Source organism: Lontra canadensis, unplaced genomic scaffold (genome assembly GCF_010015895.1).
Source record: "Lontra canadensis isolate GAN:19392208 unplaced genomic scaffold, GSC_riverotter_1.0 scaffold4, whole genome shotgun sequence".
Classification (NCBI taxonomy): Eukaryota; Metazoa; Chordata; class Mammalia; order Carnivora; family Mustelidae; genus Lontra; species Lontra canadensis.
This window is the reverse complement of record NW_022630998.1, coordinates 52,355,549-52,380,980: the sequence shown is the minus strand read 5'-3', so window position 1 is coordinate 52,380,980 and position 25,432 is coordinate 52,355,549. Positions and strand designations below refer to the sequence as shown.

At 41.1% G+C, this 25,432-nt stretch overlaps 1 long non-coding RNA gene across 2 annotated transcripts in view; it reads right to left on the bottom strand.

The window, feature by feature from the left end:
• The window catches only part of LOC116863003, a 41,030-nt gene extending 16,204 nt beyond the window's left edge, over window positions 1–24,826 (bottom strand). Inside the window, exons 1-3 of one of the 2 annotated variants that reach the window (XR_004381750.1) lie at window positions 24,215–24,826; window positions 23,015–23,112; window positions 12,398–12,502 (exon numbers count right to left, since the gene is read on the bottom strand). This is a non-coding gene — a long non-coding RNA (uncharacterized LOC116863003). The remainder of the gene's footprint in view (window positions 1–12,397; window positions 12,503–23,014; window positions 23,113–24,214) is intronic. The other variant, XR_004381751.1, reaches the window with a different exon arrangement.
• Window positions 24,827–25,432: the final 606 nt, after the last annotated feature.

Below are 25,432 nucleotides of genomic sequence, written 5' to 3'. Positions count from 1 at the left end.
TGTACATAAATTCTTATGCTGTTGCTTGAATATTTTCTTAAAATAAATTCCCTGAAGCATTAATCAACCAAAAGTAAATATTTTAAAAATACTGAAACAAATGCGGATTAACTTCCAGAAATGTTCCAATGATGTTCCCATCAAAAGTGCTTATTCCTCCATATTCTTGCCAACACTGGGGACTAGTAAGTTTCCAAATCTTTGCCAATCTGATAGGCAAAAATTAAAATAAATGTTATCTCTCTTTCAACTGACAGCTCATATTTTTTGCCTTGGGATGTTGATCTTTTTCTTAGAGATTTGTAAAAATAATTATCTACATTAAAGAAATTGTCATGTATTTTACAAATATTTCCCAATTTTTTGTTTGTCTTTGGACATGGTTTGTATTTTGTCATAGTTTTGGTATTTTTAACCATATTGAAGTTAATTCTTTTCCCACATAAAACAATTTCTGGTGATTACTCTTAACTTTTAATAGTGATGGCTAATTCATAGGCCTGTTGATTGGAAACACTTGGAAATCTCAAGATCGAGGTTTTTGTGTGTTGAAACACTTATACCAACTTGTAGATCTCTGTTGAATTCCTGGCAGGGAAAATGGGAGACCCTCAGGAGCACGCAAGAGGAAGAGTAGGTGATCTGAAAGTCTGTTCCTTCACGAGGGGAAGGAGTGGTTTCTGCTGGGTGGAAAATGCGAGCCAAGTGATTTAAAGAAAAGGATTGGAAAAGAGGTAACAACCAGTTTGGCTGAGAGAGGTCTGGAGAGGAAGATGGGGTGGAAAGAGGGAAAGAGATGTGGTGGCAGTGGTAAGGAGTGGAAATTTGGGGAAAGAGAAAGAGGTTTAAAGATAATTTTTAGGAAGTTTGTCAGTATGATAGCCAGTTTTCACAAAACCTGTGGCAACAAAAACCACATTACTCATACTTTGAAGCTGGACTTGGACATATTCTTGGTTCAAGGCAGGGGCTGGTAAATGCAGTGCCAGCCCAAGGCACCCACCTATATTTAAGCTCCCCATTGTGGTCACACTAAGGGTGATGCCCCAGAATTCAAACCATTGAAAATAATTAATCCAAGGCACTTACAGCGGCTACTCCCTTACCAGCGCTCTATTCAGGAATTGTGCCAATGAGATGCCAGGAAAGATTTTACTGGAGAAAAGCAAAGAAGGGTCTCTCCTGATCACAGAGGACATGGAAGCCTGTTACCTCAGGTTGTGTGGCCTTGAGGGGAACTTGCTGTAAGAAGAAGCTGAATGGGTGGGTAGTAGAGAGAAAGACAGAAAGAAGCTGGGTCCTTAAAAACATCGACAAATCACCGAATGTACCTTTCCTGAAAGTCTGCCCTATTTCTGCCCTCCCTGTCATGGGAAATAATAAACATCTTAACTCTTTATTCCTGTGGAAGTCAGCATTTCTCTTACTTGCAGCTAATATTCTAAGTGACACAGAGAGTGGAGTTTGAACAAGTTGGAACCCTGGCAAATGTACTGAATTCCTAAACATAGCAGTCTGGACTTGCTCAGTCCGAATGTTTAGAGCCATTCTGAGTGGTTCCTGAAATATGCTGTGTTTTCTCCCACCTCAGGGTCTTTGCACATGCTGTTCCGTCTCTCTGGAACATTTCCTCCCTCTGCTTTTGTGACCCTGACTCTGGCTCGACTTTAGTTCTCTATTAGACATTGAAGGCTCCAGAAAGATTTCCCTGGCCCCACAGGCCTGAGTGGGTATTCCTCCGTGTGCCCCCACAGAGCTGTGTGCTTTCCTGGGTACAGCTTCTGTCAACTTGTAGTGACTTTCCTGTAGCTCCCCGTGCAGCCAGGGACATATCTGCTTTGGTCACCATTATCTCTGCAGGGCCTGGCATATTGCCATATCATGTTTTCAACATTTGCCAGATGAATGAATCAAAGACGCATTCATTCTTTCTACTTGGGCTTTAGAAAGATTTTGCCTTTCGCAAGAAAGCTGCAATTTGTTACAAACATAGATCCGTATTTAACTTTTTCTTTAAAATGCAGGTTCTTCTTGAACAGAAAAAGAATGTTAGGTAGAAACTAAAGAAATCTGAAAAAAGACTGGACAGGATTTCAGTGAATAAAAAAAAAGGCAGGCTCTTTCTGTGGTCTGTGCTTACTGTGCAGATATAATTGAGATATAATTAACATATCATAAAATTCACCCTTTTAAAGTATGTATGTAATTCAGTGCTTTCTAGAATATTCACAAGGTTGTGCAGTCACTGCCACTATTCATTAGTTGATAAACATCTAGGGCGTTTTTACTTTGGGTTATGACAAATGATGTTGCTATGCATGTCAGTGTGTCAGTTTTTACGCGCACCTGTGTTTTCAATCGTCAGAGCTCTGTACCTCAGTGTGAAATTGCTGGGTCACAGGGTGACTCTTTGTATAACTATTTGAGGAGCTGCCAAACTGATTTCCTAAGTGGCTGCACCATTTTACATTCCCACCAGCAGTGTACCAGGGTTCCAATTTCTCCTCATCCTAGTGAAGATCCATTTGAGTAAATTTATTTTAGGTAAACAGAATGCGGACTTGGAGAAAAAGGAATGATATACTTTCTACCCATGTGGTTGATGTGTACGAATCAAATGGTGGGTAATAACCTCACCAATCTGCCATTTCACGTCTAAGAGCTCATGAAGACAAAGCAAAAGAAAAGAAAATGACCCACTTAGGAATGAATGATTGATGTAACCAAAGTTGTCTGTTAAAAAACAAAAAACAAAAAACAAAAAAGCATACATTTTGAGTAAAGAGTCTGAAGTAAATTTGAACTTGAAAGCTATGCAGCAGTGGCCTCCGCTTAAGCCTAAACCATCCCCTGCTGGGGTTTAGATGTATCTGGGCCTGTTTGGTAGACTGAGCTGCCAGAAACTGATCTGCAAGAGGGAGGGACCAAGGAACTCAGGAGAGAGAATTCACGTAACAGAAAAGCTTATTAAGTCTTCTTGTGGGAGACACAGCTCTAAACACACAGGACTCCCCAAACTCTAGTCTTCCCTCCATGTACCCAGAATGGAGTCCTAGGTGAGAAAGTCCTGTGCATAAAATCTGAAAGCACTGTTTCTGTTCTTTGCTTGTTTTATCCAGCCCCCCACACCCCTACCCCCAAATTCCTCTGCTGAAATCATAATGCCTCATGTGATGGTATTAGGAGGTGGGGCCTTTGGGATGTGCTTACTGTTGTCAGGGTAGAGCCCCCTTAAATGGGATTAGTGCTATTATAAAAGAAACCCCACAGAGTCCCCTAGCCCCTTCTGCCCCCAAGCTCACAGTGGGAAGGCAGCAGCCTACAGCCTAGAAGAGGGCCTTTACTAGAACCCAACCACGGTAAGATCTTGGACTTCCAGCCCATGGTATTTCTGTTGTAACAGCCCAAACAGACCAAGACAATTGTTCTTGATAAAAACTCTAAGGCAAGGAATGAAAGGTAATACTGTCTCAGTAATCTGCTCACATAGGTAGGTTATACAAAAGGGAGAGAGACTTCATGACCTCCAGAATATTCACCTCTGTATTGATACACTGCAGCCCCCTATGTCCCAGGGGTGGTGAGGGTGGCAATGGGCCTGTAGGGGGGTGGTTGGCTGGTGACATTGGAGGCTGCTGTGAGACAACTTCACACAATTGTATGGGTACTGAAGATGGGAGGAGTCGACATCACTGAAGAGAGGCAGGGCAGGAGAAGAGAGTGGTCGTAGCTTGTGAACTTTCTGGTGGGCTCATAGGCTCTCTGGAGATTCCCAGAAGGGGCACAGATGGGGACTAGAGGTGAGGAAAGATCATGACCTGTGCGGATCATCACTATCTGTATGTTGAGAGCATAGAACATTTTGGCTAGGAAAACACAGTCTAACTACTAATGAAATAAAACTTAAAAATAACTAGGTAGCTCAGAAATGAGCCAAATGATTTTGAAACAAATGACTAAAAAACACATTGTTCTTTTGGGATGACTGGTAGTCGTATAAATTTTTTTCCACTTCAAAAGTTTTTGCTATTGTGATAGCTGATGTAATAACCCCGTGTAATGGCCTTTCCTGTTATAGGTTACTGTGTTGTTCTCACATTTGGGAACTTTCCATTGCTTCAGAGGTAAACTTTCCCACAGTTTTCTATCCCGTGACATTTGAGGTTATAGATGAAAAGGTAATTAGTCGTCGATGGCAAGAAAAGTAAGAAGCCAATACAATGTGTCATGATCAAAAAAAAAATGAAGCAAGCTCAATGGATCCAAGATGCTGACTTAAAAACATAAAGCCAGCACAACAGAACCTGTGAGGACGGCCATGCCATGGGGTTCTCGCATCTCATGAGGGAGCTGAAGGATGGGTCCACACACGCTACATTTTTAGCTTCATGGAAATGGAACCATGTGATCACACCTCTGTTTTTCTAGTAAGATGGAACACATTAAGTTCAGGCCAATGCCCGTTTTTGTACATATTGTGAGTTATCATTAGACTCTTTTTTGGTCAAAGAATACTTTCCAGCCTTCCAAGAAAGAAATACAACAGATCCCATCCATTCTTGGTATGTGTCGAAGCATTAAGACATCTCAGGGAATGGTGGGGAGGTGTTTGTAAAACATGTTGGGGAATGGTGGGGAGGTGTTTGTAAAACATGTTACAAGTCTAATCCTTCATTTCAGCTCAGGTTATGATCTCCGGGTGGTGAGATCTAGCCCCAAGTGAGACTCCCTGCTCAGTGTGGAGTGTGTTTAAGATTCTCTCTCTCCCTCTCCTGCTGTTCCTCCCCCAGGTCACACTTGCTCTCTCTCTCAAAATAAATAAACAAAATCTTAAAAAAATATAAATACCTTAGAAGGCATGGTCAAAGAAGACACCATCTACCCTCTGTGTATGGAAAAGATGGATCAAAGCGATGGTTTTCAAACCATGGATTCGGGGGGGGCATTAACCCCCCTGAAATTATCCTGGGGTGACTGGGGAAGGGCCACATAAGTCCACAGCTCTCACAAAAATCAGATTGCCTGAGTTTTTATCTCTTTTGTATGTTGGCTCTTGTCAGATATTTATATTTGAACATAGGGATTTGTTGCTCAAAGAAGGAGAAGAGAGAGAGAGCATGAGAGAGCAAAAGAGAAAGAGATTGAGAGTGAAAACCACTGGGGTTTGCTTAACTTCACTTGTGCAAATGTTATGATTTCTCAGGAGGAGCCTTCTCCTGGCTGAATCCTGCGTGTTAATCATGGTTGTAGCAAACTCTGTTGCTGTTTTCCTTGCTCACACCGGGAAATCATCTACTCCTGGCTCCCAACAGATGGTCTTGGCAGAGCTTGTCATGGCTGCTTTGTTACTGAGCTGCACGGTGGAAACGCAGAGCTCTTGGCTGGGTCTGTCCCGCCAGCCCCTGGCTGACCTCTCGTGCTGTACACCTCCACATAGGGGAAGAAAACTCACGAGCCTCGGGCAGCGATGGCTGAACTGCTGGTCCTGTCCAGAACTTGCTCAGGACAGCTGAGATTAAAAGAGAATCAAGGAGGAGAAGTCAGCCATTCCTTGAAGGGCCATAAAACTTATAGAAATATCAGAAGATGACACAGTCAGGGGGAAGGCTTGGATGTTTGGCCACTTTAGCACTTAGCTCCTGGCCCTTTGGAAACAGCATGTCAAACAAAGTGGACACTGCTGAGTCCAAAACCAGCTTTGATATTTGCTGAGGTTTTTGTATTGTTTGTTTGTTTGACATCTTTATACACAGGCACTTTAAGACACCGTAGAGAGTCTTCCAGTGTTTTCCATACATCATAATGGCATAAAACCAGGGGAGGAACAGAGACAGTCAGAAAGAATTACAAACAGAGAATAGAAGAAAAATATGGAAAAAAAGCTAGGGTGATATCTGTGAGCATAATCAGTAAATTAATCTGGCAATGTAAAATTGACCCAGTTAAGAGCAAAGGGAACCAGTTATGTCCCTGCCTCCTATGAGTCTCCCCCCACCCCCCACCACCACCTCAGGCGGGCTTTGGGCTCCTCAGGCAACAGGCAGACATGTCCGTTCCTGCTGGCTTCAATCCTGTCTGGCCTCTGGAACAACGGCCAAGCACTTGATCATTCAGCATTTCCCAATCCTGCGCCTCCAAAGGCCACACGTGGCATTATTGGGAGTTCTTTGCTTGTTAGCAGGCCTGGAATTTGCCTGCTGCACCCACATCTGGTCCACAGATGGTGGGGCTGACCCAAGGCTTCCAGGTGTTCACCAAGTTGCAGGTTCCTTCCGTTTGTGGCCAGTTTGCCAGCTGAATATTTTGCCTGTTTTTTCACAGGGACTAGAATCTGGTGGAGAAGCAGTCTGGAGCTGCTGTGCCTCTCCTGGCTCCTGTCAGCCTGCTCATCTGTCTTTTCCCCTCTATGGCCCATTCACCCCACACCAGGCTACACTCAAGTTCTATGCTGGTTATTTTGAAAAACTTCCACCCTACAGCAAAGCTAAGAAAAGAGTGCAACGAATAGCTGTATAGTCCTCGCTTAGATTTACTAATTGTTAGCAGGTTACCACATTTGTTTTTCTTTCTAGATCTTTCTACACACACATACATACACACATACCACCATCATTGTCCCAATAATGTTCTTTGTGGCTATATATTTTTTAAAATTCAGAATCCAATCAAGGATCATGCATCTTTAGTTTTCTTTGATCTAAAACAGCTCCCTTCCCTTTCAAATCATCTCTTTTGACGTCAGTATTTTTGAAGAGTCCAGGATGACTGTTTTGAGGAATGTCCAGTTTGAATGTCTCATTATCTCCTCCAGCTTAGATGCAGTGGGGCTACAAGGATTTTTTTTTTTTCCTGCCCTTGCCTTGCTGCACACACGGTGTTTTTGGCAGGAATACCCTATAGGTTTGACTGCCTCTTAGTTATGGGCTGTGACTTCCCTTACCTTCCCCTGCACATCACTGCACAGGGACTGTCTCCCCCTGCCCCAGACAGAAGGCAGAGCAGAAAGGGTGGACAAGCAAGGGTGGCTAAGAAGTTTGTGCTGGGCTCCTGAGGTTGTTGCCGTCAGACACTTCTCTGACAGTTCAAACTGGCGTGGTTCAGAATGGAAAAAGTTAGATGTTCCCTTTTGGATCCCATTTTCAGTAGTCAAAGATGAGCTCTCAGATATGCTGGGGTCTTAGAACTCTGACATAGTCTAATTGTGGCCAGGCTGAGAGTGGACCCAAGAGGAAACAAATGGGGAAGAAATTCCACAGAAGCTACATCTGAGGGCCTTGTAGGCTAAAGGCTCTGGTGTATAACCTTCGGTATGTGGACAGAGCTTCTGGACTCAAGCAGAATCTGCAGGCAAAGGGACTGTTCGGCTGAGCTTCAGACAGAGACAGGAAAGTCCAGGAGGAGTCAAGACTGGATGTCTGGTTGAGCACAGGGACTTGGCAGGTATCCATGCTCTGCATTAGCAAGGAAGCCAAGTTCCTCCTTGGAAAGGCAGAGTGGGTACTCTAAGTTCAAACAGTCAAAGTCCCAATCCAGAACCCAAAAAACCCCAAATCCTGAACCCTCATCAGTTAGAGGAGGAGCCTTTCTGTTTTGATCAAGCACTATGCTTGGTGGACAAGAGGCACCCAATCCTTGCTGTTGAATAAATATTATTTCTAAAGAAGCAGGGTCAGATTTAGTATTCAAGAGTTCAGTTTAAATGGGAGGATCCAAGAGGATCTATAGCATCTGAAGGTACAGATGGGGAGATAGCAGAACAGAGCATTTTGGGATACCTAAGTCAAGGAAAATCCAGTCGGAAAATGGGGTTGAAGCACAGTAAGGCGTTAAATGTATTATAATTTGTCCTCAATCCACCTAACTCCGGACTTTGCTCTTATGATGAGCTCATTGGTGTCCTAGTCTTCCACATGGAGAGATCCCTTGTCCAGCCCCTGCATAGTCAGAAATGTGCCTGCCCCTTCAGGGACACATTTTGCTTCCACGAAGCTGGGAACGGGGCCATGAGGATGATGATTTTTCCTTCCCTGCCCTGCTGCATGTGGCGAAAACAGAGGGTAGGATGTGGACACACTCATATAATATCCAGCCATAAAGTGGCATCCAAAGCTCACTCTCTAACGTCGTAAAAGCTGGGAGGAAAGTCCAGAAGTAGGAATGAAGAAATGCTGTGGAACGAAAGCTCAGGAAGCTCCTAATAAAACAGCAAAAACATAGAGTTTTGGCACTTTAAGACAAGCAGGGTAGCGAGGGGTCAGTGATAGAGCATTCAGCATCTGGAGTACTAGAAGCTTCCAGCAAGATCTGCTAGACTGATAGAAGTGGCTCTGGAAGATCTCTTCATGGATACAGGCACTGCACAGGGGTAAAAAAAGCTTTGTCAGGTGATTCGGAAGAAAAGTATTTTTAAATTGAGAGGAGTGCAATTGTATTACCATCCCCACATTTAGAGATGAATAAAAAAGGCACAAAGAAAGGAAGTGGGCTGTTCTGGGGCCTCCCATAACTACAGTCCAGCTCAGCTTCCTTATATAGGTTTCTTTTTACACACATGCTCTTAGTGTAGGTTTCTAAAACTGATGGGTTTTATTTGCAGGTTAAGCAAAACCTAATTTTTCTAAATACTCACTGAAGACAATGCTGGCAAGATCCTAATTTGTGTTATGACCACGCCTAGTACACCCTCCATCCTATCTTCCTGTCTGAGTCCCTTAAAGAAGGTGGGTGACCTCTTCATCTCTGTAAACTTCCCCAAATTTCTTCCTTTCTCTCCTCTCCTCTCTCCCCTCCCCTTTCCTCCTTTCTTTCTCTGCTTTGTCCTTCCTTTCTCTCTTTCTCTCTCTTCATTTCTTTCTCTCCCTCTCACTCTCCCTCCCGTCCTCCCTTTCCTTCCTTCTTTCTTTCTCCCTCCCTCCCTTTCCCTCCCTCCCTCCCTCCCTCCCTCTCTTTCTTTCTTTCTTTCTTTCTTTCTTTCTTTCTTTCTTTCTTTCTTTCTCTTTCTCTCTCTCTCCCTCACTCCCTCTCTCTTTCTTTCTCTCCTTTTTTTTTTTGCCAGCGTGTCAGTACAGCTGAGCCCTCCTGATCCCTTTTGGCTGCACAGACCCAGTTCCAGTTGTGTCCTCCTTTTACTGGGGAACTGATGTCAGCCTGGCTGGATTATAGCCCAGCAACCGTTCTGTTGCTAATGAATTGGCAGGGAGAACAAAACACTGCAGCTCTCCTGAAACTATTTTGTCATCTATGGTTGGAGCACATAAGACCTTGGAATTTGGAAAAGAACAAATGCCATTGAGTCTGCTTGTTTGCCTTAGGATGTCAGGACCCCCAGTTCACCACACCCTGAGTGTTGATCTGATTACAGAATTCATGCAACTGACAAAGGTTAAAGAAAACTCCACCCTTGCAGCACTTCCCCACTCATTTCCCACCCTCCTGGCAGTCTTAGGTCAGGAAAGTTCTTATATTTATAGTCCTGTGAATGAGGGGCTGGGCGAGGCACGAGGGGGTGGGGCGCAGAGGGTGCAGGCTTGGCAGCTTCATAAGGGCTGAGTGAATTGGAAAGCTGGGATTGAAAGAGCCGGTAAGAGTATTAAGAACAACATTCTCCTGCAGAGAAACAAGCCAGAGAGGCCGCCTGGCGCTATGGGTTGAATTGTATCTCCCCAAAATTCACACCCAGGACCTCAGAATGTTACCTTATTTGGAGATAAGGTCTTTACAGAAGTATAAGTTAAAATGAGGTCATTGGGGTGGGTCGTAATCCAATATGATTGTTGTCCTCATAAGAAGAAAAAACTTAGACCCACAGACATGTGTTCAGGGAGAAGGGCATGTGAACAGGAACACAGCCATCTACAAGCCAAGGGGAGAGGTCATGAATAGATCCTTCCCTCACGGCCTCAGAAGGAAATAATCCTACTGACACTTTGATTTCAGACTTCTAGCTTCCAGAACTATGAGACAATAAATTTCTGTTGTTTAACCCACCCAGTTTATGTTGTTTTGTTACAGCAGCCCTGGCAAACTATCACACCTGGAATCTTTGTTCTAGAATGGTCATGCCAGTTGGGTTTCCTGATTCTCCTGCCCAAAGTTCCTTGGGTCACATTTCTCCCTAGACTGAAGATATACTATGAAATTACCATTTACAGAAAACAAGAGTACTCAAGAAAGATAATTTGTCTAAGAATTTCAAGAGCAACATCTCTGATCTTTCATGCTGGGATCTGTGTGTTTTAATAGAGGCAGGAAGATGCTCCCTACTACTCCCATCCTATTCAGTTTTAAAAGCTGCCCGCATTTAATTCATTTCTCCAGAGCCCCTGGAAATAGGCATTTCCTTTTCATACAATTGTCTCAATTTTTAGTACTTGTCTCAATCTCTTTGAAAAATTACCCACCTTTTTTTGTAAGAACATCCTTGGTTTAGCCACTCTCCTCTTATCTCCAAAGTTGTGTTCCTTATTTTTCATTAACGATACCTTTGGTTTCTATCAATTTAAAATTAATAATGGGCTTGAATTTAATTTTTATGCAGATAACACATGGCACTTTGTTACTGGAGGAATTTTTTTGAGGGATGGAGTGATACAGATAATTTGTAATAACTTCTCCCAATAGGGTGAAATTCTGACCTCAAAGAGTTAAAATAGTATCATCAACAACAAATGTAGCCTTTACTACTGAGGCAGGTTCTTTTCTAAAGTGATGTCCCCCTAAAGGGGGTATTAGGAGACTGGGGATTGACTCAGAACATGTGAAGTCTCTGTTCTCCCTTACGTCTAGGCACTGAGGGAGAGGCAGGGATAGTAAAGCATTTGGACTATCTGGGGAAAGCTTAGGGACATCCCAGAGAAATCCTGGCAGACAGGTGAAAAGCGCAAGGACAACCATTGGGCATGAGGGATTAGCCAGTTGGCTCCAGAAAAATGTTCTGTGAGAAATCTGTACCTCTGCTACCACCCCAAAATTCATTAGTTGGGCTGGCCTGTGATGTCAGGGACTAGTCATTACACTGGTTTCGCAATATGGCTAGTTTGTATAAACCCCTGCATCACAGAAAAGGTATATCCATTTGGGTTTGTGATCAGTGGCTCTCAGAGTTTAGGTTTTCACGAACCATCCCCCTCCCTGTACTAAAAGAGGGGCACTGGCAAATGGTTGGCAGCTTTTAATTCTACCAAAGGAAAATATTATACAAAAAATAGTATCTTCCAGGGCGCCTGGGTGGCTCAGTGGGTTAAAGCCTCTGGCTTCAGCTCAGGTCATGATCCCAGGGTCCTGGGATTGAGCCCCACATTGGGCTCTCTGCTCAGCAGGGAGTCTGCTTCCTCCTCTCTCTGACTGCCTCTCTGCCTACTTGTAATCTCTGTCTGTCAAATAAATAAATAAAATCTTAAAAAAAATAGTATCTTCCATCAAAATCAGTTCCATATAAATATGAATATTTTAACAATTTTTTAACTTAAGAAGACAAAACCTAAGAACAAGGACAGTCCTTCCCTCAAACAACATTTGGCAATCCTGAGTGACATTTTTTAAAAATGTCATATTTATATATATTTTTTCAAATGGAGAAATCACAACATAATACTTTATTTACCACTGCTGCTTCTGGTACTGTTGGTGGTGCTTGAGCCCTGGGGAGTTCTCTGAGCAAGCCCAGCATCCTCCCACTTCAGGCTTGATGGTAGGTTTGATAGGATTACCTGCCCTGAAATTCACCCCTTCCACTTTGTAGCTCCCTGCTTTGTGTAAAAAACAGATGTCCTTCCCAGAAGTTTTTGCATCTCCAGAGTGAAGAACTAAAAGTTGTTATTACTTAATAGTAGCTGCTAAAAATGCTTTGTTAGCTAGTATCAGTTTTCAAAAGTATATGTCATACCCCTCTACAAAGGTGATGTCCCCTCCTGTCTCAGGTTGGTCATCCCAGAAGCAGGTTCTGAGATAAGGATTGGAGTTCAACTAGGTTACCTGGAAGGGGATCTTGCTAGGGGGAATGGGGATGTGAGACAGGGAAGAACAGGCCCCTCATAAAGCGGATGCATGCATGAGCCCACTATCACTGGAGCAGCTGGGAGACCCCCTAGGAAACTGCAAAGAGTACCCCTTAGAGTCTTGTACCACAATTCCCATCTGTTACTGGTTGAGTTCTGCTCCTAAAGGCATTGCCCAGCACTTGGCTCTCCAGCCCCGTGCATAAGCCCCATGAGCTCCATCAGCCACAGTAAGTCTTCAGGCAGAGTCACAGAAGCCACCTGTTTTTATAATAACAAGGAGTGCTAGAGGATGTGGGTGGGCACCAAAGGCATCTGCTATACCCCCCTCAAATCTTGATATGAAATCGTATCACTGAGCCTGCCTGTCAATATAGAAATTAGGAAGACCTATGACATACCTCAGCCACTGAAGGAAAGAGGAAGGGTCTTCTCCCTCAAAGAGCCACATCTTCTTTTTCCATGGGCAGCCAATAGTCTTCATCTCTCACTTGTGGGCAAGGCTGCTGATAGATGTGAGGGCATGAAAATTTTTATACTTAAGACTCAAATCTCCCAGTACTACCATGGGACTTTAACTTACAATGACCCAGAGACAGTAAATTGACTCCAACAGTGTATCAGCTGGTAGTGGCTTCCCAGAGCACTCTACTGAGAATTCTGAAGCTTGGGAGAAGCAGCATATTGAATATGGATTAGGAGAGCTAGGTACCAATTCCTAATGGTGGGGGGAAAAAAATCGCTGGAAAACTTCGAAACTCCAAACCTAACAAAGTGGAGAAAAGTGTGTTTTCAAGATCCTTTCAGGAATGTACTATATGTGTATATATGTGATTGTAAGGAATATTTTTGTAAGAGCCTCGTAGGCTGTGTGTGAGGGACAAAAAGCCTGCATGCTCTAGACACATCTTGGGTGTATCTGTTGGGTGGTGCTGGGGGGGCGGGCAGGCTAGGTTCTTTTGTTGACATGGAAGGGGGAAAAAAATCACTGAAGGCAAAATTGTATTTATAGTTCTCTTAAATGGCTGAAGTCCCTAGTATGTGGGCCCTCAGAAAGTAATAAGCCTGTGTAGTTAAATCCCAAATGCATATGTGATGTAACTCTGCTGTAACAACACATGGCCCCTAACTAGCCTTCAGAAGTGGCCCCAAGGGGCAGGTCCGGTAGGCCACAGGACTTTCATTTGGCTGAGTGGACTGTATAGGATGGCAGTTGCCTTCAGCTGCTATCCTTACTCTTCACATGACTAGTGCTCTGCTCCTTGTCTCACATTAAATATTGACAAAATAAATAAGTTAGTCCTCAACCTCACATAGTATATGAGAGCACATTTCACATAAATTAATGAGTTAAATGTAAAAGACCAAAATTATTTTTTCTCCAGACCAAAATTATTTAAAAACTGAAATTAAAAATTTGGTAACATCCCATGTTGGCAAAGATGTGCATGCATGGGTACAATTTCATAGCTATTTCTATTAAAATTTTGATGGGGTGCCTGGGTGGCTCAGGCAATTGAGTGACAGACTCTTGATTTCACCTCCGGTCGTGATCTCCTGGTCATGAGATCCAGCCCTTCATGGAGCCCTATGTGGGGCTCTGCACTGTTACAGAATCTGCTTGTCCTTCTCCTTCTGCCCCTTCCTCCACTGGTGCGTGTGCGTGCAGGCACAGGTGGTCTCTCTCTCTCAAATAAATAAATAAATAAGATTTAAACAAATTTTACTTCATTTCTCACTATCTATCCTATAAAAATACTCATCCATTGAGCTAAGATACCTATACAAGATTATTCATTGCACCATTATTTTTAATAGAGAAAAATTGGAAATAAAATATTCTTCAGAGAAAAAACATTCCTCAAAGAAAAATTGCTAGAAATTAAGGTACATCCTAATAGACAGTTACACAGTTTTTAAAAAGAATAAGTTGGATCGGGAGGGAGACAAACCATAAGTGACTCTTAATCTCACAAAACAAACTGAGGGTTGCTGGGGGGCGGGGAGGGAAAAAGGGGTGGGGTTATGGACATTGGGGAAGGTATGTGCTATGGTGAGTGCTGTGAAGTGTGTAAACCTGGCAATTCACAGACCTGTACCCCTGGGGATAAAAATACATTATATGTTTATAAAAAATTTTTAAAAAAAGAATAAGTTTATACATATTGACATGGAAATAGCTCTAAGATTTACTACAACTCATTTGAATTTAATTTCTTCATCTGTAAGATGGGAAGATTGAACTAAAAAATCTCTAAGATTCCTGGGCACCTGCAGGCTTAGTGGGTTAAGCCTCTGCCTTTGCCCCAGGTCGTCATCTCAGGGTCTTGGGATCCAGCTCACTGGGCTCTCTGCTCAACAGGGATCCTGCTTCCCCGTCTCTCTCTGCCTGCCTCTCTGCCTACTTGTGACCTTTTTCTCTGTCAAATAAATACAATCTTTAAAAAAAAATAAAAAATCTCTAAGATTCCTTCAAATTTCATTCTAAAAAAAAGGAAGTATGTCATATAGTTCAAGAATTTTGTGGTCTTAAGAAAATAGAATTGCCCTTTTTTCATTTTTGTCCCTTGGGAAAATCTGAAATTCACAAAACTGATAACTCCTTCTCTACATTTTCTCCTTTTTCAAGGTTAAATATACTTTATTTCTCAATCCAGAGGATCAAAAGATCTTGGAACCTAAAAGTAAATAAGGAAACTCTGAAGATAAATTCTTAGTTTTACTAAGAAAAACAAAACAAAATAAAACAAAAAACCCCCAGAGTGCATGGGTTGTATAGGTTTCAAAGACAATAGACTGCATAATTAAATGAAATCTCTCTTTAAGCCCTCTGTACAATATTGGTGAATGCTATCAGCAATGATCTGCTCAGCCAGAAAAGGGCTGTATTTGTATCCGGGAGAAGAGACTTAAGAAGAGGTTCTTCATAATGAAGGACTGAGATGTCCTGGTTCCAATTAGAGAGGATTCCAAATTACATGAGTCACAAAAGAATCTCCTAGGAACTGATGAAATGTAAAGGATTTCATTTTAAACAAATAGGAAAGATAACCTAAGGAAGCAGAAGTCTCATCTCCATTTTGACTCTATTTCCATAACCACGTGAGAACCGAGAGTTCCTTTGTTGCACAAGTAAAAAATTTGCTTAACTTTTCTGGGCCCTCAGCTTCCCCATATGGAAAACAGGTATGGAACTTTTGACTCATCTTTCAGGGTCACTTTTGAAGAAGGGTGAATATTAGAAAAAACTTCTGGAAACAGAAGAGAACACATCAATCACTGAGAGAAAACCAGGACATAGAGCATAACAATAAATTATCCACTGGCTAAGTCAGTCCTGGATCCAATATAGACTATCATTTTGGTTCTTATTTACAGCCCAAGAGGCCTCTGAAGCTCATTAGAGTCTGGAATTACTTCATACGCTGGGCTGGAAATTTCAAAGGAAAATTTCAAGAAATTTTAAAGGAAACTTCCAGATACACTAGCTGGTTTGCTTTTCACTAAATGTTAACTGCACCATTTCCTCTTTAAAATCAGGCTGAATTTTGCGCTGGCAGAGCCAAATTCTGCCTCTATCTGGGCAACTCTTATTGTTGTCAATGCAGCTCTGTGTGTAGACAGGAGAGGAGAATATGGCCCATTGTCCTACCAGATGCAAATTATGGTCCTGATTCAACAAAAAACATCTGTCTTCCACGCAGGGAAAATAAGAAGAGTCTCTGAAGCCGGACTGATCTTTTGTGACATGGCATCCTGGCTCTCACAGAAATTCACGTTGTGGTTTGTGATTAGCAAGCAAAAAAGAGAGAGAGAGAGAGAAAAGAAAAAAAAAGGTATTCCGAAATTGAATGATTTATAATTATTCTGTTTTGAGGCCCATGCTAATGATAAAAATCTGTTAATATTTACTCAGAGAGAATAAACTGATAGTTTTCTGAAGGATAAAAGATTTTAAAGAAGAAATTTTTATTTATATATTGCTGTACATGAAAGTTGATGCTTCATTCTATCATTCTCTCTGGACCTCCAATAAAAAGGAGTATTCATAATACATCTGATTTTTAAAAATATTTTATTTATTTATTTGAGAGAGAGACAATGAGAGAGAGCATGAGCGAGGAGAAGGTCAGAGGGAGAAGCAGACTCCCCGTGGAGCTGGGAGCCCAATGCGGGACTCAATCCTGCGACTCCAGGACCATGACACGGGCCGAAGGCAGTCGCTCAACCAACTGAGCCACTCAAGTGCTTCCATCTCATCTTATTATTATCTGTAGTCAATGATGACTGTTTTGCTGAAGGTATGGATGACTGAAATAAAGGGTTGGATTACGTGCAGATCACACCCTTCAAATCATAAAATATATTTGCTCTCTACTCATTTATAATAGAATCTTTTTTTAAATTTTATTTTATTTTATTTTTTTTAGATTTTTATTTATTTGACAGAGAGAGATCACAAGTAGGCAGAGAGGCAGGCAGGGAGAGAGGAAGGGAAGCAGGCTTCCTGCTGAGCAGAGAGCCAGGTGGGAGCCGGAGGCAGAGGCTTTAACCCACTGAGCCACCCAGGCGCCCCTAGAATCTTCTTTTTAAAAGATTTATTTATTTATTTATTTATTTATTAATTAAAGATTTTATTTATTTATTTATTTGAGAGAGAGAGGAGAGCAAGCAAGCACAAGCACGGAGGAGGCAAGAGAGAGAGAGAGGGACAAGCAGACTCTCTGCTGAGCAGGGTGCCCAGTGTAGGGCTTGCTTCCAGCACTCTGGGATCAGGGCCTGTGCTGAAGGCAGACACTCAACTGACTCAGCCACCCAGGGGCCCCAGATTTATTTGTTTATCTTGGAGAGGAAGAGAGATTGAGAGAGAGAGAGAGAAGGCCTGAAGCGAGGCTCCAGGAGAGGCTTAATCCCAGGACCCTGAGATCACAACCTGAGCTGAAACCAAGAGTCCAATGTTAACCAACTGAGCCACCCAGGTGCCTCTAATAGAATATCTTAACATTAATCTATTAGAGAGCTGTCTGACTGAGTTGGTCAGTGGAGCATGCAATTCTTGATCTTGAGTTGAAGCCCCACGTTGAGGGTAGAAATTACTTTTAAAAAGATCTTTAAAAAATCTTTAAAAAATATTAATCCATTAGAGTTTTCAACTTTTTGTGCTCCTGCCCCCCTCTCTTCAGGTGAAGAGAGCTGTGAGTAACGATAGGCAATTTCCACGCAGTTGAAGAGTGCTGGGGAACGTAGTTTGGCTGCTCTGGGTGCAGTACTGAGCCGAATAAAGTAGGTCAGGGTTGAGAACCACTGGAACCCCTCCAAAACTTAACTTGTTCTCTCAGAGAATCCTCTAGAGTTAACTTGATAAACTAAAATGATTCCTGCAGCAGACTAAATCTGATTAACCATAGAGCATTAATCATATTCTAGCTATCAGGCAAAAAGTCACAGGAAACAAAGGAACCAAGAGAGCTATATAAAAAGGACCTAGAAGAACAACAAAATACACCTTTGCCAAGATTTCAAATCAGGATTCAGAGTAGCAGGATATCTGAGATGATTTAGACTTGCATAATAAACAATTAAAGGAAACCTCAAAATGACTAGTAAATGTGAAGAGAACAATCACTTGTAATCAGAGAGGCTCTGAGTGTCCCATGAGAGAGAGGCCACCTAAACTTGACCTAACACTGCCTTTTAGGCTCATCTGAGGTCAAGGAGGTGCTGAGCCCCATGGACAGGGGTTAGAATTGCTTTGTGAGGGCTCTGTTTCCTGCTGCGCCTTGAGCAATGGCCTGACCAGAGGATCCATTCATGAACCTCAGTCTAGGTCTCAGGACTGCCTGGTCTGTGTAAGCTGTCCCAGTTGGGCCTCATGCCTAAGGGTTCCAGAGATGCTATCCACTGGTTCTGCCATTATATAACATGCTGTTTCTCTAATATGGCACATCCAGCAGCACCCTTGGATAGTCATAGCTTTAGGGAATTCCCAAAGAAGTCAGAGTAGAAGGAGAGAAAATGATTTGCTACTTGCTGCTGTGATTTGTAAGGTGGTGAGTGACATGGTTAACTGTGTCAACTTGTTTAGGTCACAGTATCCAGATATTTGGTCAAACATATCTGGACATTGTTGTGAAGGTATTTTTTTTTTTTTTTTAGATGACATTAACACCTTTGAGTAAAGCAGATCACCCTCCATAATGTGGGTGGGCCTCACCCAATACTTGAAGACCTCAAGAAAAAGAATGACACTCCCTGAGGAAGAGGGAATTCTGCCAGCACATTGCCTTCAGACCCTGAAACTGCAACATCCAGCCTGCTAGCCTCCCCTGAAGACTGTGATCTTGTTGGTCTCTACAATCACGAGTTAATTCTTTTTTTTTTAATTATTTTAATTTTATTTTTAATAAACATATAATATATTTTTATCCCCAGGGGTACAGATCTGTGAATCGCCAGGTTTACACACTTCACAGCACTCACCATAGCACATACCCTCCCCAATGTCCATAAACCCACCCCACCAACCCCCCTCCCCCCATCAACCCTCAGTTTGTTTTGTGAGATTGAGAGTCACTTATGGTTTGTCTCCCTCCCAATCCCATCACCAGTCAATTCTTAAAATAAATACTATGCACCCCTCCACACCCCATTCTCTTCTATTGGTTCTGTTTCTCTGCAGAACCCTGACTGCTATAATGAGTAAAGAGCTCAAGTTAACCCTACTTTGGGCTTAGACTGAGGCAAGAACTGGGGAGTAGGGTATCTCCATTACTTTGTATTTGCATTCAGGTATAATTACACTTTTGCCAAAAAAATAAAAAATAAAAAATTAATAGTGCCAATTGATTTGTGTGACATAATTAAATACACCAATATTTTGTGCTTCCATGATACCCAGATGTTTTACCACCCACACTTACTTGAAAACCACTGATCTGATTACATAAGGAAGACAAGGTTGCTTTTGCCAACCCACTGCCATGCTTCTCTTCTCAAGCTATCAAGCCTCTCAGTAGAAGGGGTCTGGCCCAATCCACGAAGTAGTTTCAGAAATGTAATCATAGAGTCCTAAAACTAAGCATTTATGTATCACAGTTTAATAAAGTGCTTTCAAATACAGTATTCTAAATTCTTCTAAACAACTACGTGAGTTAGGTAACAGAGGTACTATTATAACCTTCCTATTTTGGAAAAGAGAGAACTGAGAATGACTTTATTTAACTTCTGTATGTCATACAGCTAGTCTGTTCAGTGAGTCCAGGGCAAAGTCAGGATTAGAAACCAGTTCTTTTGTGCCTTACCTAGTACTTTTTCTTACCACCCAAACATATATTTGGCCAGGTAAGCAAACTCTTTGTCAAATTAAAATGCCAATTTAGTTAGCATCCTAACAAGGAAATTTACTGTCCATGCTGTCAGTGGTTTTTGACAAGGAGATGAGAAGAAAGTGGGGTTAGGACACTGGGAAGCAAGTCCTACTAGTGCTAGGGATGGCCAGAGACCTGGAAGTTCATGGAGCAACTGGTGAGATATCCGCATTTTTCTACAGAATGAATTCCAAGTCTATCAAGTCTTTTTTTTTTTTTTTAATTCCTCCTTTTTCCTTTCTCAACTTGTCAAAATAAGTCTAATTCAAATAGACCCTACTCTGGGAAGCAATTCCTAATCACTCAGTCAAATTAATCACTCTCTCCTCTATACTCAGTCACATCCTTTATTATAGGACTACTTATATATTAAGCATGGCTGTCTCTCTAACCAAGTGCTATAGAAGTTAGGGTAGCTTTCTGCCATTATTTTTATCAATCGATAAACACTGAAAGTACTATTGTGTGAAGGTCCAAGGGGTTTTTATTACTATCAAAAGAGATCCTTAAAGTTCGTTTTAAGTGATGAGAAGTTGGTGAAAGATTTTTTTTTTTAAGAAAACACTTTCATTGCTGTTTTCATAAAACATGAATACATTTTACTTTAACACTTTAGAAAATATAGATAAACAAGACAATAAAAAAATATCCAGTAGTCCTAGCACCTAATGTTCATTTTTTTTTTAAAGATTTTATTTATTTTGAAACAACATGGGATCGGGAGGGAGACAAACCATAAGAGACTGTTAATCTCACAAAACAAACTGAGGGTTGCTGGGGGGAGGGGGGTAGGGAGAGGGTGGTGGGGTTATGGACATTGGGGAGGATATGTGCTATGAAGTGTGTAAACCTGGCAATTCACAGACCTGTACCCCTGGGGCTAATAATACATTATATGTTAATAAAAAATAAAAAAATTTTAAAAAGATTTTATTTATTTAACAGAGAGAGATCACAAGTAGGCAGAGAGGCAGGCAGAGACAGAGGAGGAAGCAGGCTCTCTGCTGAGCAGAGAGCCGGATGCAGGCCTCGATCCCAAGACCCTGAGACCATGACCTGAGCTGAAGGCCGAGGCTTAACCCACTGAGCCACCCTGGTGTCCCTAATGTTAATATTTTTATATAAACTCCTAGCCCCTTATATATGTATAAATGGATATTTATATATGTATAAATGTTTTTAATTCTATAGTTAACTGAAATCTCTCTTCACTAATATTTAGAAACATCTTTTGATGTGACATTTATACATCTGCATCATTTGAATAGCTACACAGTATTCTGTTAGATGGCTATTCCATGACTTATCTCCTGCTGTTGGGCATTAAGGTTGTTTCTAAGTTTTCTAATATAAAGAATAAAGAGATGAACATTTCTGTGTGTGTATGTCAACATTTGTCCAATTATTTCATTAGCATAGTCCTCTGGAAATGAGTCAAAGGCCCACTTTGAAGCTTTGGTGCCTATTGCCAAATAACTCACAGGAAATCTGCACCCACGCATATGCATGTGTCTGAGTGTCCGTTTTCCACATCTTTGTCAGAGTACTATAATTATTATTGTTTTTATTGTTGTTGTTATTTTAGTATTTATCAAGTAGAAAAGCATTTAAAGTTACTTTTTTTTTTTTGGCTAGTAAGATTGAACTTTTTTCTTTAACAGCTTTGAGGGATAATTCATATGCCATAAAATTCAGCCAGTGTACGTATACAACCCAATGATTTTAGAAATTATGTAGTTGTATAACCATTACCACAATCCGCTTTTAGAACATTTCTGTTGAGTAAGGGACAGGTGAGGCTAGGTAGGGAGAGACATATAGGGAGTGACAGGGCTAGGGTCATGCAGGGGGCTACCTAAGCAGGCTCACAGAAATCCCAGATGTGGAGAAACGTTACAGACAAGATACTAACCACAAAGAAGGGAACATAACTAATCTACTCTGTTTGTTCTACATATAGATGAGATACTTTCATATTTACAAATCCACCTTGTCTTAAATGTTATAGACTAGCTATTTACCAAGTTCTCTGGTCAGTTTTCTATAAAAGACTAACCATAAAAGCCATCAGTGGCAACCCATTCGGGACCCCTTTCTCTCTAGAAAGCTTTCCTTTCTGTTCTCACCTTGCCTTAATAAACTTTCACTTGCACTTCAACCTTTTGTCCATGAGATTCATTCTTTGACTCTGTGAGACAAGAACCCTGCAACACTGTCATCCTAGAACGTTCCCCCCCCCCACACCTGTTAATGATTAATCCCTGCTCCTGTGCCCAGGTCCAGACAGCTATCGCTTTGCTTTCTGTTCCTATAAATTTGCCTTTCTAGACATTTCATATACATGGAACCATACAGATGTTGGATTTTGTTTCTGGCTTCTTTCACTCACATTATGTTTCTGAGGTTATCCATGAGCATGGATCACTAGTTTGACCCTGAACTTTTTTCCTCTTCATGTTTATTTGCAGTTTTTCCTCTGAGAATTGTCTGCTGCAAAGGTCCTTGACCTTTTTCTATTGGGGCACTGAATGATTTTACAGACAAAGAATATAAACAGTGTCATTAAATACTGGATTCTGGCAGCACTGGGAAGAATGACTCTATATGCCTTTCCAAATCTAGGACAATCAGTAAAAGTTTACTGCACTGAATTAGGTTTTATCTTCATACAATAAAGGACTATGAGATGGTATTAAGGAGTAATTTATTTGAATCATTTCAGTGTCCTCTACTTAAGGAGTGTCATATATATATATTTTTAAGATTTTTAATTTTTTTTTTTTTTTTTGACAGAGACACAGTGAGAGAGGGAACACAAGCAGGGGGAGTGGGAGAGGGATAACAGGCTTCCCACACAGCAGGGAGCTGGATGCGGGGCTTGATCCCAGGACCCTGGGATCATGACCTGAGCAGAAGGCAGACACTTAACAACTGAGCCAACCAGGCGCCCCCAGAGTGTCAAAGATTTCTAATTTATTTTCTAGAAAATGTTCAAGTTAATCCTTAAAAGCTGATTTTACTTTAATGTAGTAGAAATAGATCCTTTTTGGGACAAAGCAGAGTAAATAAATAAATGTTGCTCTTGGTAGCAAGTTCCTACATCAAGAGCCCTTAAAACGTTCCTCAGCTATTCTGAAATTCATTAAATAGCTATTGGACAATGAGACAGTATTCTTTGTACTCTTCGTCTCTGTAAAAATTAAAAGAAACAATAACAACAATAACAAAACCTGCTGCAAGACCCACCCTCAAGTAAAAACTCTAATCTAAAAAATAAAAAAATCCGATTTTGATCCCAAGTTAACCATTAATGAATTTGTACCCCATGCTCCTTTGCTAAATCCTGTTTGACTCTTCCAGAAATAGAAGTGCAGATTTGGTAAAAGTTAGAGCTCTTAAAGGTAGCAGAGGAATGCAGTTTGACATATGTGAGGGCAGAAAACTTTTCATTATACTTCTTCAACCTCCTAAATGCCCCACCCTTGTGGACAGTTCACCTTAAAGCTAGAGAGAAGCTTAAGTCATGGGCTCCTCATTTGCCTGACTGCTTTCCTAATTTTGCATGTATTTCCTTAAAGGGAAACTCCAAATTATATAAGCATCCAGCCCCAAAAAACCTGGGTCTGCCTTATAACAAAAGATCTCTCCCACCTGTCCCAAAGGTTGTCTGTAGGTTGCTCTTTAACTTCATGGGTTGAATGTAGATTCATTTCTCCAAAACTTCTTTTCCATGACTTTTTCTAGACATCCTTTTAAGAAATATGTTATGTAAATAATTAAGTGACAATACAAATGATATACCTAGAATCCCATCACCTCATCAGGTCACCCATGTTTATTCTTCTATGGCCCCTTCCAGTTTTTGTCCACATGTCTATATCATTTTATGTGATTACCCTAGGATTTTGAGAAATTTTCTTTAAAAAAGTGTTATCTTGATAAACGTGCAACATAAATTTGCATTTATTGCACCTGTCCCATAGTCACCTCTTCAAAAGGTATATGATGTGCCTACATCCCAGCATTCAATGGAGACAGACCAGCAGGAAAAGCTCAATGCCTGGCATTTCAGTGACAACTAGGGAAAATGACCAGCTGTTGGTACACAGGGCAAAGGAAGCTAAACTCGGGCTCCTGGGTGGCTTAGTTGGTTGAGTGTCTGCCTTTGGCTCAGATCATGATCCCAGGGTCCTGGAATGGAACCCCACATCGGGCTCCCTGCTCAGTGGGGACTCTGCTTCTCCCTCTCCCTCTTCTCCTGCTTGTGCTCTCAAATAAATAAATAAAATCTTAAAAAATAAATGCTAAGTGTCAAGGCTACATGCACTTTGTTCATTACTATATACTCTGTGTTTAGCACAGGGTCTGGCATTCAGTAAGAACATTGATTTAAGGTCTAATTCTGAATCTGATTGAACCAGTTCTATTTTGGGGGGGAGGGGGGCTGATGGAATAAAATTTTAGAAAATAGCAATTAACTGATTGCTTTCCATTAAAGTCAAATCTGTCTCATTAATTTAAGTGTGCATTAAGTGTCTGCTATGACCCAACAAAACTACATCAGTTGGGATCAAGTGAGGGTGAAAGGAGGAAAAATCTGGAGTATGCTCTTTCTAGTCTCAATCCCAATTGCAATCCTTACTTTATGGCCCGTGATGAATAAGGAGAATGGAGAATTTTTTAATCTTTTAAAAAAGACAGAAGAGTAAGGAAATATGCAAAAAATGACATTGGGGGAAAAGAAGGAAATTTTACTAAGAGAAGGCAGAAAAGTAAAGCTCTTTATTGCCCTTAAATAGCTCTAGAAGATTATGACACTTAGCTCTTTGCCAGAAACTAGGGTACACTTACCTGAAATTCCACCTTCATTTTGTAAGGTTCTTGCAGGGCGAGATCACAACAGTTTATTGTCCAAAAGGGGTGATCATTTTAGATCTTGGTGAACATAACCCAGCACATATCTTTCTCCAGGATGGAATACTAAAGGAGTGCTCCTTGTGGCCTAAGGTGACAGATGCTCTAGTCACTTGATTGACTTGATGTGACAACACGTGAAGTCACTAGAGAAGTCTGACCCTGCAAAATACGTGACTTCAGCTTCTCTCTGCCCCAAGGTCAGTGCTACTAGCAATAGCATTTCCTGGTAAAACTCAATTGAACAAAATCCTGGAGTTGTTTCTCTTCAAAATAATTTTGATTTAATTTCTCCTTTTATATAAAAAGACAACAAGTTACATTTCAGAGAATGCTGTTTAGGTTAGGAGGCTCCCTTCAGCGCTGTTTTGCAATACATGTTTACATAATCTGAAGTGAAGTCGGCAGTCAACTGTGAAACTGGGGCCAGCCAGGCTGCCTGTGCACATTTCACTTTGGATCACAAACTAATGTAACATTCTATTGTTTAAGTGTCAACTAGGTCTGGGTTTTGTTTTGGACATTCAAATTGGGATAAGAAAACAGCCACCACCAGGTTCTAAAAAGCAGTAAGATCAGTGCTTTGTAAAGAGAACATGCAACATCAATATTTTCTTTTATCAATGAGCTCAAACATTTGACATTTTGTATCCTGGCATTTAAGTAAGTCAAGTCTTTGGAGAGAAAGTTTTATGGAATCTATTTGTATGGCCCAATATGTTATTACTTATTTCCCATATTAAGCAATTGTGCTTTGCTGTCCAAGGTTCATAGAAGTGAATAATGTGGTGTTAAAAATACAAAGAGAATCATAAATAATATCCAGAGGCAGTTAAATACTTCCCATAAAATTTCTTAGAAAAAAATATATTTATAATAATATATAATTGCCAAAATAAAAGCATTTATACTTTAAATGATCCCATATGACAGTGAAACTATCAAATATCTAAAAATTAGGACAGTTCTTAGGAGGAGCCTGTAAATGGGTCCTTGCTGCTTTACCCCACATTTCCTTTACCAGCCCTCACTGGGGACCCCAGCTGGAAGGAGTTTTGTTTTCTCTAATGGTCCCTTGTAATATAGTTAACTACATACATAGTTCATTACTAGATTAAGGTTCTTTTAGAATATGAACGAAATCTTACACATCTT